This window comes from Hyaena hyaena, unplaced genomic scaffold (genome assembly GCF_003009895.1).
Source record: "Hyaena hyaena isolate Hyena2069 unplaced genomic scaffold, ASM300989v1 scaffold_820, whole genome shotgun sequence".
Taxonomy (NCBI): domain Eukaryota; kingdom Metazoa; phylum Chordata; class Mammalia; order Carnivora; family Hyaenidae; genus Hyaena; species Hyaena hyaena.
In genome coordinates this window covers 267,775-287,530 of record NW_024081454.1, presented here as the reverse complement: position 1 = coordinate 287,530, position 19,756 = coordinate 267,775, and the positions used below count along the sequence as shown (strand labels likewise).

Sequence of the window (19,756 nt, the reverse complement as noted above, 5' to 3'; positions counted from 1 at the left end):
TGTGCAGGGGCCCCTGGGGGCTCAGTCGGCTAAGCATCTGACTCTTGATTTCAGCTCAGGTCATAATCTCAGTTTGTAAGACAGAGCCCCGAGTGGGGCTTGGGATTCTCTCTCTCTCCCTCTCTCTCTCTGCCCCTCCCCTGTTCATTCTCTCTGTATCTCAAAATAAATAAATACACTTAAAAAAAAAAAAAGAAAGGATGTGCAGTGTGAATAAAGTACTGGATCTTGGGCATTCATTCATTTATTTATTCAATATGCCCTTGTTGAGCACCTACTATGTACGAAGTACTGGATTAGACATTGGGGTGGCAGAGCTACCTGCCTTCAAGCTGCTCACAGTAGGTGGGAGGGACTGAGGACAATGGACTATAAGGCATTTAGCTATAATAAATAAATAAATTTTGAATAAATACATATTGAATACTCCTGAGGGGTCAGACCCCGTCCTGGACGCTATGGAGCCAGCAGTGACCAAGCCTGGCACCATTGCCAACTGGCCCCCGGTACCATTCTCCCTTCCTTTCACAGGAAGGCTGCATTTCCCAGCCTCCTAGCAGCATGTGCCCACGTGACCAAGTTCCAGCCAATAGGAAGCAGCATGGCCAGTGGTCCAGGAAGTAGCGTCCTAACCACTTCCGGGTTAGGGCTGTAAAGGGCGGCGTCACGGCCCTGCTTCCTCCATCCCTTCCTCCGTTCCGCCCGGGAGCGTGCGCATGGATGCCAGCAGACGGCGACACCCCAGGGCCGACAGATCCCGAAGAGAGAAGGAGCCCGCATCCCCGGACCACGTCAGCCTTGATCCGCTAACACCTCAGGGGAGCCCATCTCTTGTTTAAGCCATTAATACGCTGGTTTCTGCTCCAGATGTGAACCTCACTAAATTCTGTCACGGAGCAAACACAACCTGGGCTCCAGAGGCGGCGTGGGGAAGGGAAGGATAAAGAGCCGCTGTCTCAAAAGAGTAGAGGGAAGCAACGTGATTGGCAAGAGAGAACCGGGATCCGCTCCCTTTCCCAGGAGACCGACGGACGGAGCTTCAGAGGGAGAAGAGAGACTGCGTTCGTCTTGAACTCGCCATCCGCGTAGGCCTGACTCTTCTCAGGACCGGCGGGGAAGCGCAGGGCCCCTAGGACACTGCATCACAGTCTGTTGGTGAGTGTGTGCTCCTGCGTGTGCGGCGGCGGGGAGGTGGAGGGGACCAGAAGCACATGCTCACTGGTTTGGGGGAAAACGAGAAGCTCTGGGAACCCTGAACGCTTCTGCAGAAGACACGCTTACAGAGATGAACTAACTTGGCGGCGGCTGTTTGCAGCAGAGATCTCGGGAATCTCAGGAATAGATTCATTTATGGTTATGATTCTCAGTGGCAGAGGCCAGACTGCAGTTATTCAGGGGTCTCCTTGATCGGGGCTTGATGGCCCCCAGTATGTTTCTCTACAACAGGCCCTTCACAGGTTCCCAAGTATGATCATACTGCCATCTCCCCCACCATCGCTGACTATGATGAGCCCCGTCTCATCTCCACGGTGACTACCTCACCCCTCCCCTGGCTAAACCCTCCGATGGTTTCCTATTGCACTTGGAGGAAAATCAACACCCCTTCCCTAGTCCACTTACCTGCCCATCCTCAGGTCCTTCCTCTCTCTCTTCTCTACCTGCCTGCCACGTGCCCAACACTCAGTCCTGCCTCAGGGCCTTTGCACATGCAATGTCCTCTGTCTAAAGCCTGTTCCTCCAGACCCTTGCAAGGCTGACTCTCTCTTAACCTTCAGTTCTGTGCTGATCACATAACTTAAAGTACACCCAACTGCCCTTGGCATCATGCGTGATGGACTATATCAACCTGTTTCACTTTCTTTTAGTATTTATTTCATCCCAATTTTTCTGTTTGGTACCAGTTTCATTTGTATTGTTATCTGGCCCCCTCCCACTTAGGAAACGACAACTTAACGAGACCAGGCTAGTCTGCCTTATTCTGCATTACTTGTGTGTCTCTTGCACCCGGCAGTGTTCATGTCCCCATAGCAAGGATATATTTGCTGAGTAAATGACAGAGAGGCTCGGTTTAGGTGGAATCATTCACGAAGACTTCACGGTTCCCTGAGCTGGAGGTAATCACCTTTCTCTAAATGGCAAAGCCATGTTCTCTGCCTCTCCTAAGGTCCTTAGCACCGTCTGCCTGTGCTGTGGATATTTATAGTTTTTCTCTCCCTTACCAGTCCTTTTAGGCTGCTTGATCCGGTCGCACGCCTATGGCATCCCGGTACCCTCGCCTCCTCCCAGCCCTTAGCAGAGTGCGTTGTACACTGTGACGCTCCATCAATGCTCCGTCGGGGCTGAGTGAGCGGCGTCGACTGTCGTCACGGACAGCTAAGAATAATCTGGAATTCCATGTCTCCGCACACCAAGCGCCCTGCTCATCACTCTATTCACAATGACTAGGAATCTCTGTGAATATGGTTTCCAAAGATGAATACTGCAGGGCCATAGAACTGAGTAAACACGGGGCTTCGCTGGCGGGCTGTTCTATGGTAATTTTCTCCCCGCATTCAGCATAATTGGACGGCTGCATCTGGGTTTTTTGGCACCAACTCTCTTCAAAGAAGAGTGAACGCAGGGAAAGTGGAAATTAAACGCGACGATCTCATTAGGCGGATGGAAAAACGACAAATGTCACAGGTCTCTCTGAGGAAGCGGTGAGGAGGAGGGGCTCTTTTCGGTGCTGATTTCAGGCAGAGTCGAAGGGGCTTCAAGGGCTATGACTTTGTTTCCTGGCTTGCAGGTTTCCACCAGCAGCCTCGAGGCTGTGTTAGCTGGTCTGCATTTTGCTAGAATGTTCCATAATGCTTTCCGTAATGCTCCATATATATATACGTATGGAGATCTTACCAGTTGTGACCTAGCCAGGGATGGGTTTGGGGAATGTTTCTGTTTTACCAGGTGTTGTAAGCACAACCCCCTTGGGCACCCTCTCACCTCTGAAGTCTCAATTACCACTTTGCCCTGATCCCCACGGGCATGCTCCAGCCAGACCCCACCATAGACTTCCAAACATAGCATCTGGCTTCTACTGCCTGGGGACATACCACCACTTTCCACATCCATCCACCAGGCAACTCCAGACCAAAGGTCAACTCCAACCACCCCTGCTCAGTGAGACCTTCCCAGAGCATCTGTCTCTCCTCCGTGCCTTCACTGATGTTGTTTCTGCCTCATCACGTGAGCTGTCTGTGTGTCTCCGCCTCCACACCAGATTCTGAGATCCCAGCGGCAGGGGCTGAGCCATAGCTATCTTTCTAGCCCTCCTGTCGAGCACAGTCCTGGCACAAAGTAGGTGCTCAATAAATGTTTATAGCCCACAGAATATAGGACACCAGTCAAAGTCCTGACTGCCACCCAGGATAGCAGAGTTGTTCAGTGCATGGGACTTCCACCAGACTTCCTGGGTTCAAATCCTGGATCTTGACTGGCTCGATCTGTGACCTGGACCTTGACCAATTTACAGGAAATCATTTCCTCGTCCCTGAATTAGAGATCATGATGATTATAGTAATAGCAATAGTCCCCACCCCCTAGGGATGCTTCTGGAATGAGATATTAATACAGCATGTGATATTCACAATGCCTGACCTGCGGCGCCTTTGCTGTTGTGGGCTGTAATTCATTTACCCATTATCAGTCATTTCTACTTTTCTCCTCTGTAACAAACACAATTGCTGAGAGACTTGGCTGATATAGTTTGATATGTAAAATTGCTTGTAAGGAGGGAAATAATGATATTAGTAAGGTCAATCGCCATGTCACGATAAATCACGAGCGGCCCCTCCCTGCCCCCTAATCCTGCCCTTCTTCTTTCCTTTACTTGGAAATTGGTGTGAATAAGTTGCTCTCTCCAAATAAGTCTGAGGACGTGGAAATATTAGCTTATCTGAATGAAAAATAAAATGATAATTTCTAAAAATTAGTCCAGGTACACTAGCAATAGTTGTTCATCTAACCCCTTGGACTAGGGTTGGTATAATCTACCTTTGGTGCCTAGTGCTACTATTAATACCATGCTCCATGCTTCCTGTCCTCAGAACGATCATCTCTGGTGACCCCCACCACAGCATACAGAGGAGGGGAGAGTACAGATGCGTTTCGTCCGCTTCTGATCCAAATAACACTTGTAAGCATTTTGCTGTATCTGCTTAATGTTTGTTTTTCCTTCAGATTTACTCACTTTTTAAATTTAAGCAAGTTTATTGGTGAAGAGAACGTACTATAGAAAAATGGAATGTGTATGCCACAAGTAAAAAGTAAGAACAACAAACAACAAGAGTACAATGAAAACAAAAACATCGTTATTGAATTCCAGACAAACACCATTGCCTGCTTAGAGCTCTTGGCCTGATATCTTCCCCATTCTTTGTTCAAGAAGATTAGGAAGAGTCAGAAAATTGTTACAGTTAACTAACTCCAAACTGAAACTTTCTCCATAGTGTTAGAGGAAGGAATGGAAGGCGGGGGGAGTGATCTTTCCCACTTTGTGTTTTCACGTTAGTTAATTCCATAGTAGCGTGCCACCTAAAATCAGCACAGCCCTTCTAAAGGCAGGTTTTACTGGTAGTACCCAGACAGCCCTCTGGAAACAGTGCCTGCCCCCTGGGAAGCCATTCTCATGGACTCAGTGGCATTGAACATCAACCACAGACAGCCCGGCCCGAACACAGTCGCAGCCCCTTCTTCTCCCTCACTGCACAAATCTGTCAGCAGAGCCTACGGATTCCGTCGCGTCAGATCTCTTGAATCCCTCCCTCATTGCCATCAGTGGTGCCATCTTCCTGGTTGAGGTCTTTGTCCACTCCCCTTGAATGAGTGCAGCCTCCTCCTCCAGCCTCTCTGTCCCCTAGAGCCTTCCCACTCTTGGTCCACCTGTCATGTGGCTGCCAAATCAAGGGCCTAATAAATGTTCACTGAGGGGCGCCTGGGTGGCTCAGTCGGTTAAGCGTGCAACTTCGGCTCGGGTCACGATCTCACGGTTCATGGGTTCGAGCTCCGCATCGGACTCTGTGCTGACAGCTCGGAGCCTGGAGCCTGCTTCAGATCCTGTGTCTCCCTCTCTCTCTGCTCCTCCCCCACTCATTCTCTCTCTCTTTGTCTCAAAATCAAAGATTTTTAAAAATTTAAAAATAAATAAACATTCACTGAATGTATGAGCCTGTGTCTTTTATTTTAAGTTTATTTATTTTGAGAGAGGGGAAGTGGGCAGAGGGAGACAGAACAAATCCCAAGCAGTTTCCCCACTGTCAACACAGAGCCCATCATGGGACTCAAGACCCTGAACTGTGAGATCATGACCTAAACCGAGGTTGGACACTTGACCAGCTGAGCCAAATAATAAGTCACCATTCAAAGGCATGGTTGGCATTTACCAAAGACCTGCTGGAGTGAGGATGATGTCTGAAACTCTGGAAACCAGAAATGCACTGATCCATGAAGTAGAGCGGGGGTTGGGGGGCTCTCTGGACCTCTGGGGGGTCTGTGGGGAAAAGGTGAAATGTCCTTCCCAACAAGAGGAAGAGCCCCTGCCTCCTTGACCTTGATGGTCACTCAGGGAACTGCTGCTCAGCGTCCTTCACATGCTCTGTTCCTCAGGGCTTTGAGTTGTATCTGCATCTCTGGCCCAGGAAACCGTGAGCTCTTTGAGGGCAACAACCGCGTCTCACCCAGTCTGTACACCCACAGTGCTTCGCACATCGAAGGGATGCCCCGTGCACGCTGGCTGGAGCGCATTGCTAAGTCGGTGGGTAGTGATTTCACCTCACCTGTCCCCAGTTGGGACCTACTTCCTTTGCCAAAGCTATTGGGATCCTTGTCACACGTCCAAGGCCTGAATATATCCTTGTGTGGTGTGCAAGCAGGATAATTCGTTTCTTGTTGGGAGATCTTGTCAGCCTCTCTTCTGTGGAGGTGCTGCTTAAAAAAATTAAGTCTTGGCAGAAAACAAATCCAGCTGGAAAGTGACGTGGAGAGAAGGTGAGGCAAGAATCTTAAAGGGGCTCCTGCACCGACCTCACACCTGCAGCTCCAAAATCTCAGCGTAATGGTAACTTCAGCTCACTACCCCTTTCCCTGCCAATGGTACAATGAAATCAGTGACTGCTAGCCTCTGGGGACCTTACGGAGGGCAAGCCATCCATTCAAAAGCAAGTTCAGCCCAGGACCTGTCCTTTGCTGCTTCCGCCCACTGTGCCATAAGCATCGTGTGTCAAGGTTATAAAATGAATGCATTAGTAATCCCTGTTTTGCAGCTGCAGGATTGAGGCTCAGAGGAGTCAAGCACCTTTCCAAAGGCCACAGAGCAATCGGCACAGCCAACTTTCACAGCACTCATAACCAGTGTCCCTAACCATTCCACACACTGCCCATGCTCCACCCAGACCACCAGCCTTAGCAAGGCTGGATCCTTCTTTTGCTGGTAAGAGGTCAACGTCTCCACTCTCAGGCCGTGGTCTTCAGAGAGAAGGATGCTCTAAAAGCCAGTGGATGGGAAACCATCCCCCAATCTGACACATGTAACAGAGCAGGTGTAAGAATTTCCCATCAGATACTCTCTACCACCGCCGAGGAGTAATAAAAACAGGGAGCATTTATTAAGCACTTAGGTACTACTCTATTATTCTCAACAATTTGATGACATGGGTCTTGGCATCATCCCCATTCCGCAGAGGAGGAGCCTGAGACACGCAGACGTAAGGTAGCTTGCTCAAAGTCACAGAAGGGCTAAGTGGGGGAGCTAAGACTTCATTACTGGAGCAAATGTCTACTGAGTGCCTTCCACGTGCAGGTGCTATTCTAGAGACCAGGGAAAGCAGTGAACAGAATAGTCAGAAACCTCTTAGATCTGTGCTCTTTATCTTATCCATCCACACCCCCCGGGATGAGGAGGAGGACAATGGTGAAGACAACTGTGTCTAGTACTATTTACTGAGCACCTACTATGTGGCAGGCCTCAACCCGCTCAACCATAAAATCAGGCTGGTATTGTCTACGTCCCAGCCTAAAGTAGGGGCCTATTATCTCATGTGATTCTCAGAAAACTTCCTGAAGTCTCGCGACAAGGCCCATTTCGCCCATTTTGCAGTTGACCAAAGCAAGGCTGAGTCAAGGTAAGTCACTTGCCCCTCCCTGACCAATGAATCCAAACGCCTCCCTCGCTGCAAGGCATACCTCAAATTCCAGCTTGCCTAAGAGACCTTCTTTGACCCAGCCTGGCCACCTCCAGCTTCTTTAGATTCTTACAACAGCAGTTATCTGAACAATCGGGAGGTAGGCATCTGGAACCAGAAAAACGTAAAAATGTATTAGGTAATGCTTGTAAGTGCTGGCACCAGACCTCAGCTGTAGCTCAGACTCCTTTTCACAGTACCCTCCCCCCCTCGCTGATTGGAAGAGGCTTCAGGATTTCAGAGCTGCCCTCAGTGCCCCCTTTCTTTGAAAGATAATTGAGCTTTTATCCAGGGAGGTGTGCAGAGCCAAATTCAGGGGGTGTTGCTTTCTTGGAAAGGTAACTTCACTATGTGACGCTGTTCCTTACCAAAGAGGAATTAGATGTGGCCGTTGCCAAAGAACACTGCTCATGAGGACAATAAGCTGGGTGCTCTCATCCAGCCCTGAAACACCAGAGAGCCAGACGGGTGACATGGCTGGGGCTGGATGAGCTTCAGGAGCAGCAGTCAGGCCATCCACAGGACGGGAGGGCGGGGACTACCCAGTCTCTGCACACAGTGCTCCTTCTCCCCAGTCTTTGATGAGTTTCCTTGTAAGCTTCACCCGGAGGACTCCTACGAAGCCCTCAAAGCCCAGATTAAGGATCATCCCCCCTGTGAATTCTCCTTGACTCTCAGAGGCAGATTCAGACCCTCTTTCCTCTGTGTTCCCAACATAACCTTATTCATATGCTCATTGCAGCATATGCTGTATTATATATGAACATTAACATTTATATACACAGATACATATTTATATCTTGTTTTAGGTTATGAACTCTACAGAGAGTTGGACCCTTTCCCCCTGTGGAAAACTTCTGTCAAGCCCCAGCTCAAATGCCTTCTCCTCTGTGGAGCCCTCCTTGATTAGCGCTGTCTCCCTCCACATAGCACTTGGTGCAATTCTCCACCACAGCATTTGAACCTCTCTGTATGTGTGTGTGTCTGTGTGTCTCTGTGTGTGTGTGTGTGCGTGCGCACGCGCATGCATGCATGCATGCATGTAAAATCCAGTGCTCCCTCTAGGTTGTGAGCTTCTCAAGGGTTTGACTGTTTTATGATTTTTTTTCCTGCATCCCTGAATCCTCACCCAATTCCTGGCATGTGATGAGTGCTCATTATTTATATGAGACTAACAAATCCTGAGGTCCATGTGGCTTGTTTCTGGGTGCCATTAAACTGGAAGGACTATGGTCCCACGATCAATAGGATGAAGAGGGAATTGTGTTCTTTGCCCCAGTATCTTGAAGACCATGGAAAGGCTGCAGTGTGTAATTCACAGGGACTCTTCCCAAACTCCTTTCCTCGCCCCCCCCCCATTTTCTCATACTGGGACTGCTTTGGAGCTTGACTGCCAACCCCTCTCCTTCCTCCCCACCGCACACACACACGAGCACGATGTCTAACGCCAGCCCGAGCAGCTGGTTCCCCATCTTCCCGCATCACACCCCTCCTCCCGCATCACTCCTCCCTCCCAGTCTTTATTACATACATCAGCTTAGCTCTTCTGCCTACTTTGTGTTTCTTTTCCACTTGAAGCCAAGAATCTGTTCCCCTTTTCGGCCCATATCTTTGAGATTCCTCCTCTCTCTACCCATTCTGCCATGTTTGCACCCTCCCCCAAGTCTAGAGGAACCAGGCTGGCAAAACCTGGTTTCCACAGGAAGGGAAAAAACTCAACATGAGAAGTGGTTGGGGGGAGGGGGGGGGCATGCAGGGTGCCAGAGGCAGGAAGCATCCGCATGCTGAGGAATGTTGTCTGGGCCACATTGAATGGATGGGGACATGGATGCCTAGTTTGCTCTCATTTATCTACTCCATGAATAGCTATAGGGGACCTACTCCTACTCAACGAGTCACAGGAACGGGGGAACAGACCATGACAGGAGAATAAAGGTGGAAATCCTATGTGATAAGGTACACTCATCAAACTATCCCTTTTCCTGAGAAAGGGGTCACAGTATATACTCCCAACCCTCTGGGATGTGAGTTATTCTGTTTTAAGCAAAAGTCCCAGGGCTCAGAGCCTCCATCCCCATTTGTTATATAGGAAACTGACCCCAGAGAAGTCAAGTGGATTTCCCAAGATCTTTCAATGAGAAAACAGGGGCTCCTGAGCCTTTTCCTTTACCTCAGGTTTCAGTGAAGAGACTGTCGTGCTTGGAAATTCATGGAGTCTTGAGCCTATTAGTTTCTCAGGGTAGTTCTTTTAATTTGATTTGAGACAAAAGGCCAACAATGAGTCACAATATGAATATATTAATACAATCATAACAAGACAGCAGTGATAGCTACTATTCACTAAGCATTTACTGTATGCTGGTACAATGCCATACCCTTTACAATACATGATCTCATTTAATTTTTTCAATAACCCCACAAGACAGATAGATATTAAGACTAGGAGGCTGAAATTGCAGGGCTTAACCAACTTCTCCAAGGTCCATAGCGTCAGCTCCAGAGTGGAGATGCAGACACAGGACACTGCGTGCTCTTGGCTACAATGGTCAAGTTCTCTCCATTAACCAAGACCCTCAGTGCCACTCAGAGCAGTCTCCAGGGTGCTGGGAACCAGGGTGAGCTTTCTGCTTCCTTCTCCACCCCTTACTCCCAGTGCCTGCGCGCGCGTGCACACACACACACACACACACACACACACAGAGAGAGAGAGAGAGAGAGAGAGAAGGTGGTAACTTGGAGAGGTATTTGGTGGTAGAAGAAAAGATGGTCTACCAGCTGGTGATTAGGGAGCCACAAAGCCCACATACTGGAAGATGAATGGGGTCTAATAACCTCAGCACCCTGAACAGCTCCCTCTTCCAAGCGCAGGGATGTGCTGGCGGGTGCCCTGTAAGGCCTGCTGCAGGCTCTGGAGCCTGGGGAACAGCTCCAGGGCCCCTCCCCCTCCATTGTCAACTGGCCTCAACTTTTCCTCAGTTTCTACCCTCTGGGTTGAGACTTCATCCAGCTGCCTGCTTCAGCCATTGCTTTGGAATGCTGCCTTTCAGCCAGAGCTGGATAGAGAGAGCAGGGCCTGTGGGCAGGCAAATCAGCTCATGTCCCTTAAAGGGATATCCTTTAAGGATTCATTCAGCACCTATTTAAAGAAAAGGGGTGGGTTGGCAAGAAGGCCTGCTGGTGGCTGGTCCAACCTGTCCCCCATTTACCAAGGCAGTTTGGCCTCCACCCTTGCCAAGCCCGAGCCCCAACTGACTCGGTCAAGGCCTCCTTGGAGGGCAGGTAGCAGCCTGAACGGCCTAGGACACACTGCAGAGGTACATTGTCAAAGTACTTCTTACAACCATGCACTGTGTTCCTGGAAGGAGGGCTGAGATCATTGTCTTCTCCATCACGGTCTCCTTCCAGCCCTGGCTGGTTGTGTCTCAGTGCCTGCCCAGCAGATGCCTCCTGCCTTTGGATCTCTCTGAGCTCCAAACTGGACCCGTAAGGGAATTCTGCTCACCCCATGCGGAGAACGGATGTTTGGAGTGCCTGCCGGGTGCAGGAATCCTGGCTTCAGCAGAGGAATTCAAACGGGGTTATTTTCACAGTGTTAACATTTCAGCAGCATCTTATAATCAATGTTAACCATTTCATGTGGCAGCATTTCTGATTGCTTACCCACAAGCTGTTAGTAAATCAGAGAAGCTCTTACAATTGGTGGTGTCTTGGCAATATCTATAGCTTTAACTCACAGACGCACCCTACAACACACATACACACACACACACACACGCACACACACACGACAAAATTCTTTTGTTTTCCCACCACACTTTATGTCTACCTCTTTTATAACTCTTGTCAGGGTGCATCCTCATGGTTTGTGTGTGTGTGTGTGTCTCATCCACTAGACAGCCAGGTCCTCAAGGGCAAAGTCTGTCTAATTCGTTTTTATACTCCAATGCCACCACTGTGTCCAGCACCTCACAGGCATTGAATTCGATTTGTTTGAATTGACTTGTAAGAGACTGAATTCGGACGACTCATCTAAGGACACGCATCAGTGTTGGGACCTAGAGGGTCTTTTTGTTTTTTCACTGATTAGAATAGGCGGCCATGTCTCTCTCTAGGGGACCCAGTGTACCTGTCATGGAGTGACACGGCCCAGGCAGATGATGGGTTCTCAGAGAAACTTCCAACCCGGGGCCAGTGCTACCACAAAGGGCGCTTTCTCCAATGCGTTGGAGCTCCCTGCCTGACCCAGGCATCAAGCTCAGAGTAAAGACATCCAGCATGTGACTCACACTGGAAAACTGGAAGGCACAAGATCTTGTATCATGGAGCCCTTGCTGGCAATTGTGTCATCAATTATTCAGCATCAGATTTCCAGAAAGATCTTTGGGGACTTCACTCCAGCCAGATGACCTCATGCTGAGTGAGATTTATGGCCTCTTGAGGGAGAAGTAAGGCTATGAGGTAACAGAGAGAAGAGACACCTATAATTATGCATGAAACCATATCATCTCCCTGCGTCTTAATGAATCAGGTCAAGGATGAGATACTGCAATTGCCATTTGGGGGAAAAAAAAAAAGAGGGGCGCCTGGGTGGCTCAGTCAGTTAAGTGTCCGACTTTGGCTCAGGTCACGATCTTGCGGTTCGTGGGTTCAAGCTCCATGCTGGGCTCTGTGCTGACAGCTCAGAGTCTGGAACCTGCTTCAGATTCTGTGTCTCCCCCTCTCTCTGTCCCTTCCCTGCTCTCTCTCTCTCTCTCTCTCTCTGTCTGTCTCAAAAATGAATAAACATTAAAAAATTTACGTTAAAAAAGATATGACAAAATCCACCTGCCAATTTGTCTCTTCTTGATAATTGTAATATTCACCAACATGTGTTTGTATTTTTGTGCATCAGATACAGTGATATATAGTACGCCCTCATTAAATTTTTGTGGACAGAACGAGTGAATGTTCTCCGACACACATTATCTCCTTTAAACCCCACAACAGCTCTTTGGGGTGGACAGCGATGTATGAGTTTGCTTGGGCCGCCGAGACTGAGTGGCTTATGCAACAGACATGTATTTCCTCACAATTTTGGAAGCTGGAAGTCTGAGGTCAAGGTTTCAGCAGAGTTGCTTTCATCTGAGGGCTCCCTCCTTGGCTTGTAGATGCCGTCGTCTCCCTGTGTCCTCACACGACCTTCTCTCTGTGTCTGTGTCCTAATCTCCTCTTCTTTTTAGGACACGGTCATATTGGATTAGGGCCCACACTCATGACCTCCTTAGTGATGCAGAGAACAAAGGCAAAAGGAAATGTAGATAAAATTTAATTTGCTTATTACCTGCAGCCCATTGGCAAATACTTGAGACAGGCAGACTATGACTTTCTTCCAAGAATTCCCAATCTCAAAGTTAATGGTTTGGTAGAAGGGAAAACAACCTTAGCTTGACGATGGCTAAGCCTCCAGGATACCGTAAGTCTTCTTTAACATGAAAATCCTTCTGGAAATGTCCTTTGTCTTTACCTCCCTGACTCCAAAGTGTAAAATCAATTGCACCTCATAATCCCAGTGCAGCCATTTCTGCCCCTGAGTCCTGTCCCCTGTGCTTTAATAAAACCACCTTTTTGCACTGAAAATATCTCAAGAATTCTTTCTTGGCAGTTGGCTCCGGACCTCAGCACTTCAAGCCACATCAGGAGGACCACTATAACCTGCTAGTGTAAGACTTCGGTAAGTACCTGGATGTTTTCACAAGTATCTCAATAGGTGTCCACATCCATCGTGGTTCCCTCCCCTTCTTCCCAGGTCAGAGTGGCCAGGTCAGTTTTGATTAGACTCTGAAACATCTTAACTATAAATACGAAGGAGATTAGCAACAGGGACATCTTGGCAGTTTTTAAGAAGGACCAAATTGTTTTATCAGAAACATACTACCCAGAAAGAGAAAATATGGAATTGAGGGACAAGAGTCTAATCAGAAAGGCCAATAATGAGACTATTGACCAAGTCGTGGTCACTGCTTTTCCAACTATGTTCTACAGAGTCTATGTGATACATGGAGGTGCCCCAGGAGGCATTATGGGGAAGAGAAGAGGGGACCTGAGTTTCAAAGAGCAGCTACCCCTGAATTACTTTCTTTGCAGACAGTACACCTTAGTTCAAAAACAAACATTGCAAACCACTGATCTACACGAAACACAATGAGACCATAAATAAGAAGGAAGAGGAGGAAGGGAGAAGGAGGAAGAGCCTCTGTTGAGGAGGGTCAACTGGCTCTCCACAGACAGATGGATCACAAGGAAGAAGAGAGAAGCCATTTTTCAGATGACTCACCCACACATCCTACCAGTCCGAGCCTCACCCAGGGAGGATCTACTTCCAAAGTCATTCATGTGTTGTTGACAGGTTTCAAGTCCCTGAGGTTGTTGGGATGAGAGACTCAGTTTCTTGCTGGCCATTGGGTGAGGCTGCCAGTGGTACATCGCCTCTCCATGAACAGCTCATAACATGGTAGCCGGTTTCGTTGAGTGATCAAGTGAGAAGGGGAGGGAGTACAACAGAAGTCACAATCATTTGTAACCCAACCATGGAAATGACATCTCATCACTTCTATCAGACACCAGTCACTGGGTCCAGCCCCCCACCCCATGTGAGGGGTTAAACTCCAGCTGAGGGTCTTGGAGAGCCATTTTAGAAGTGCCTGCTACACTCAGGGATAAAGACTTAACAGGCACCCCTGGGCTCTTGCTGCCCCCTCAGTCACTCCTTCCTAAGAGGGGAGAAGTGACATCCCTTGACTAGGGAGTTTTGGGAACAGGACTGGGATGTGTGTGTTGGCCATTTGAAGAATGGCTTCTCTCTGGTATTGCTGCTGGCCATACCAGAAGGTGAGCAGTAAAGGCTCTGTCTCTCCTGGGGGAGATCTTCCCTCTCCTAGAGCCATTGCGGAGACCTCCCTCATTCTGGGTCCAGAAGTAGGCAACCCACTTTGGCTGCATCCCTGTGCCACAATCTCCTGCCACAATCTCCAGCCTCGCCTTTATCCAAAATGAAGCTGGTGTTTGTATCACCATTGACTTCATAGTTCTGGTTCTCTCTTTGGCCTGGAACTCCGGCAAGGAGGAGAGGTGCCCCTCCCAAATCCCACTGCCATTCCTGAAAGAGTTGGAGTTTGGAATCCACCTAACCTGAGCAGGGTGGGCTGTATGGTCACGTGACCTATGCAGGTGCTCAGCAGGGCCCTGCCTTTGGTTTAACACTCAGCTGTCACCATCTTGAATTTCTTCATAAGTTTAAAAAAAAAAATTTTATAGTTTATTTACTTTCGAGACAGAAAGAGACAGAGCACAAACAGGGGAGGGGCAAGAGAGAGAGGGAGACAGAGAATCTGAAACAGGCTCCAGGCTCTGAGCTGTCAGCACAGAACCTGAAAGTTTCTTCATAATTTTTTTTTAAATTTTTTAAATGTTTTATTTATTTCTAGGAGAGAGAGAGAGAGAGAGAGAGACAGCGTGAGCAGGGGAGGGTCAGAGAGAGAGGGAGTCACAGACTCTGAAACAGGCTCCAGGCTCTGAGCTGGCTGTCAGCCCAGAGCCTGATGCGGGGCTTAAACCCACAAACCGCGAGATCATGACCTAAGCGAAAGTCGGACGCTTAACCGACTAAGCCACCCAGGCGTCCCTTCTTCATAATTTTTGAACGGAGTTCCCACATCATTGTGCACTAAGCCCCGCAAATCATCTAGTTGATCCTGAACCTGAGTCTAACCCTGCTTTTGCTGCAAGCCTCTAGGTCTTGGACACGTGACCATCCCCCTGTAGATCTCTCCCTTGCAAAAAGGGGCTGAACAACCAATATCTAGCACTAAGGCTGTTGCGAGTCTCAGATGAGGCCGTATAGGTGCGATTGGTAAAACTACCCCTGAATGTTTCATCTCCAGTGAATGAATTAGCCACCTCTGCCCAAGATGGATCCTAACTGGAACAGCTAAACAAAATGGCACAAGGAAGCAATAGAAGAGCCATTCTGATTCCAGAGAGAAAGCATCAGTCTGAGTTCTGACACGGAAGCCAGTCTACCCCAAAAAGACCCTTCCATGCATCTCAACAGCTCTATGAGCAGTTCCCACAATGCACCGTTGATGCGGCCACTCAGGAACCTCTAGAGCCAAGGCCGTGATGGGACATGAGCTCTCTGGGAAACCCAGACCTCATGGAAAGTTCTGCTGTAAAAGAGCTGATACCCTGAATGGTCATTTTCTAAACTAAGAGGAAATGTTTGCAGACATCAGGCTATCAACTTGCACAACTCGAAAAAACTCTAATTGTTAATACATTCCATTGAGAAATACCAGAGAGAGAGAGAGAGAGATGATTTTTTTTGTTACTTGAGTAATTTACTGCATTTCACATTTAAATTGAAGTATCTAATTATATAATTATGAACCATCCTGATTCAAATAAAGTTCACCAACATAATTTCCTTATGTAACCTTATCCTCCAATATACCTGCTATTTTCATTTCATTATGTGTTTTTATTCTGCCAGAGCCTAAAGATCTAATTGTATTTTTAAAGTGTCCCATTAAACCAAAATAACAATTCTGCTACAATAACCATCTCGAGCTAGTTGGTCCTGACTTGTATCACATTTTGAAATGTCATGCTTTTTTTATGGTCGTTTTCCCAAGAGAGTTTATAGCTTTTTGCAATTAGGCAGGCTTGTAAAGCATGGTTTTAAACGATTTCAATGTTTCAAACCATCTGAGCATTTCACACACCCATTTCCTTTGCCTTTTTAAAATTAATAATAACGCCTTTCGTGTATCTTGATTCTTTTCAGTTGACAAAGTGCAATCACATTTAATGTTTTATTTGCTCCTACTTTCCAGCCCTAGGTAACATGCTAGCAAAGGGCTTAGGTTACAAACAAAGCAAGAGTGACCTTGCTAACATGAATGTAAAAGGAATTCACTGGTGGGATAGCAGGTGGCTCAAGGATCAACATGCAGGCTTTGGGGGTGGGGCGTGGCTCCAACATCAGAACCATGGGAATCTGGGCAGCTGAGAACATCTCCAAGAGCCTGTCATAATTGTCTGGTTCAAGTGCAGCCACCAGGACTGCCAACATCTCTCTCTCTCTCTCTCTCTCTCTCTCTCTCTAATATATCTGTGAGCTGTATCCATGTAGTTCCCCGTAACAATAGTTCATAGTTTCTTTGTTTTCATTGCAGTATCACACTCTCTTGTATACTTTTACCAAAACGTTTCATTCATTCTATTTTTTATGGGCACTTGGATTATTCCTAGGTTTTGGTTATGATGAACAATACTGCTATGAAAACTTTGGTGGACACGTGCTTTCCTTTCTCTTACACAGCTCAGTTCCAGCCGAGCTGCTGGGCCATCAGGCACAGGCTTCACTGTGTACATATTCACTTGTGGGCTTTGGAGTCTACTGCAACCAATGTGAACATTACCGCCTATCTCTGCACCTCTGTATCCTTCCCTATCCATGCAAGATCCTGGGGGTATTCGATCTTTCCAGCCCAGACCTCTTGCCCTCACCTAATAGCCCTAGGGCGGAGAACGCCATCTTTGTCAGCTTCTACAGGATGGGCAGGGGGGATGGTGCTGCCTTCCACAAAACTCACTCACATCTTGGGATGTCCTTCCAAACAAGGTGGGGGAAATGAACAAAATGTTCTGGTCTCTGTGAATCTATGATGTCACAGTCAGTGAGACATCCCCATACATATGCTACCGGGACAGGAGACTGGAGCACAAGCCTTGGCTGTGAGGGTCTGGGCCACATGCCAAAGAGCTTCGATGAGGAGAGACAAGAAGGAAGGTTCTGGGCCACAGTGAGAGCTGAGATAGGAAAGGAGTCTGTGGCATAGTGTCACACCTGCTGTTCACACCTTCATGTTTTGTTTCATTTAAACATAAAAGCATGTTTGCAAATAAATGTTCATGTGTAATGCTGATAACCTATTCCTGACCCCAAGATGCTGCTGAGTACAAAACTCTACCATTGATTTAATACTTGGTCAGGAATAAAGAACTGGATGGTGAGCTTCCTTTGGTGGCATAAAAACGTTCAAATGAGGGAATATTAACTGTTTCTGCAAATGAGACAGTAAGTCATACAAAACAGATCAAAAAGGTCCGTGGCTCAGGCTGAAGTGATGAGGTGGGCTTTGAACCCCGAAACGTCAGCCTCCCCCTCCTTGTCTTTCTTAAGGCACCTTTTCAGAACCCTGAAACTCCTTTGGGTGTAATGGGAGGGGGCTATGTTTTGGAAGGAGGCACATCTGTGGCACTGAGCAGGTATCCTTACCTCTGAACTTGAGCTTCCTCATGTGGGGATAATGAAATGTACTTATTATGAGGATCGGAATAAGGTCATGCGAACCAGCAGGCACAATGCCCGGCCTGTCTTAGGCGAGTGGAGAAAGTGGAATGTGCTTCCATTTCTCTGTGACCAACAGACAGTAGAGCTGGATTCTGGTCTGTTTAGGGATCCGTGGGATGAGGCATATGAGAAAAACCCAAAGGGAGGTGGGCAGCACAGGGAAGGGATGGAAGATCATACTTTACCTAGTTTCCATTCATGACTGAGACCAGCTGCTGAGGTCTTGGCTGGGGGGGGGGGGGGGGGGGGGGGGGGGGGGGGGGGGGGGGGGGGGGGTGGGGGTGATCAATAAATAATAACCCCTTTCTTCTCCTGACGGTAGAATCAGTGGAGAAGATGCGGGACACAGAGAGATGGAGAGCAGAAGGTCATCTTTACGACCGATGAAACGGATGGCTTTATACTTCTGGCCAAAAGGATTTGCTAACACTTTGCCACTCTAGACCTAGGGACAGTCCAGCCTAAGGAGACTTTGGGCCAAGCAGTCACATGAGAGCCTGGAATGTCACTCTCAAGGAGGGCCTTCTGTGAACAAATGAAGCAAGGGAAGGAAAATCACCATTCTTGCAATCACTCACACACACACACACACACACACACACACACACACACACCGCCCCCTCTACATCTCTGATTCTGAATCCCTAAGGCAGTGGCAAACCCTATAATCATTTAAGAATGTTTACAGTTCTTTTCAATCCCCCAGTCTGCGTTTCTCAGATTCTGTCATTTCCTTTCCTTTGAACAACACCTCCTTCAAGTCTTTGCCCAAATGATGCCTTCTCTATGAAGCCCATTTAAAACAACACCCTCCCACAGAATACGAGAAAAACATTTGCAAATTATATATATGATATGGAGTCAATATCCACAATACACGAAGAACTTCTAAAACTCAACAACAAATTTAATTTGCCAATTTAAAAACGGGCAAAGAACTTGAATAGATATTTCTCCAAAGAAGATCTACAATATGCATGGGAAAAGGCACTCGATATCACTAATCACTAGAAAAATGAAAATCAGGGGCACCTGGGTGACTCAGGAGGTTGAGTGTCCAACTTCAGCACAGGTCATGATCTCACAGTTTGTGAGTTCGAGCCCAGAGTCAGGCTCTGGGTTGACAGCTCAGAGCCTGGAGCCTGCTTCTGATTCTGTGTCTCCTTCTCTCTCTGCTCCCGCTCCCCCACTCAGGATATCTCTCTCTCTCTCTCTCTCTCCTAGAAATAAAACATCGAAATTGACTCTAATCGAGATAAAAAGTTTAAAAAAAATAAACATTAAAAAACAATTTAAAAATGCAAATCAGCACCACAATGAGATACCATTTCACACCCATTAAAATGGCTACCAAAATACACACACACACACACACACCACCAACAACAACAGAAAACAACATGTGTTGGTAAACATCTGGAACCACTGGAATCCTCATATATTCCTGATGGAAGGTGTGGAAAGGTGCAGTTGTTGGGGAAACAGCATGGCAAAGTTTTGAGGAATCAAAACTCAAGTATAGAATTACCAAGTGATCCACTTCTACTTCTGGGTATATACCCAAGAGAATTGAAAGCAGGAACTCAAATGGATATATTTGCACACCCGTGTTCATAGCAACATCATTCAGAAGAGCCAAAAGGTGGAAGCGACCCAAATGCCCATTGGCTGATGAATGGATAAACAAAATGTGGTGTATACATACAACAGAATATTGTTCAGCCTTAAAAAGGAATGAAATTCGGACACACGCCATAATATGGATGAATTTTGAGGACACCATGCTGAGTGAAATAAGCCAGCAACAGAAGAACAATTACCGTATGATTCTCCTTACATGAAGTCCATAGTGGAGTCCCAGTGATACAGGCAGAAAGTAGAATGGTGGCTGCCAGGCCCTGGGGGGAGCATGAAGGGGGACATTAGTGTTTAATGGGGACAGAGTTTCAAGTCTTGAAGATGACCAAGTTCTGGAGATTCATGGTGGGGACGGCTACACAACAATGTGACTATACTTAATGCCGCTACTGAACTGGACACTTCAAAATGGTCAAAATGAAGGGCACCTGGCTGGCTCCGTCGGAAGAGCATGTGACTCTTGACCTCGGGGTTGTGAGTTCGAGGCCCACGGTGGGGGTAGAGATTACTT

General features: G+C 47.6%; 1 long non-coding RNA gene across 1 annotated transcript; it reads left to right on the top strand.

Moving 5' to 3' along the window:
* Positions 1–702: 702 nt before the first annotated feature.
* On the top strand, positions 703–15,557 carry LOC120221852. The gene is made up of 3 exons (XR_005525910.1): positions 703–1,155; positions 12,856–12,924; positions 15,134–15,557. It is a non-coding gene; the product is annotated as an uncharacterized LOC120221852 (long non-coding RNA).
* The last annotated feature ends 4,199 nt before the right edge of the window (positions 15,558–19,756 follow it).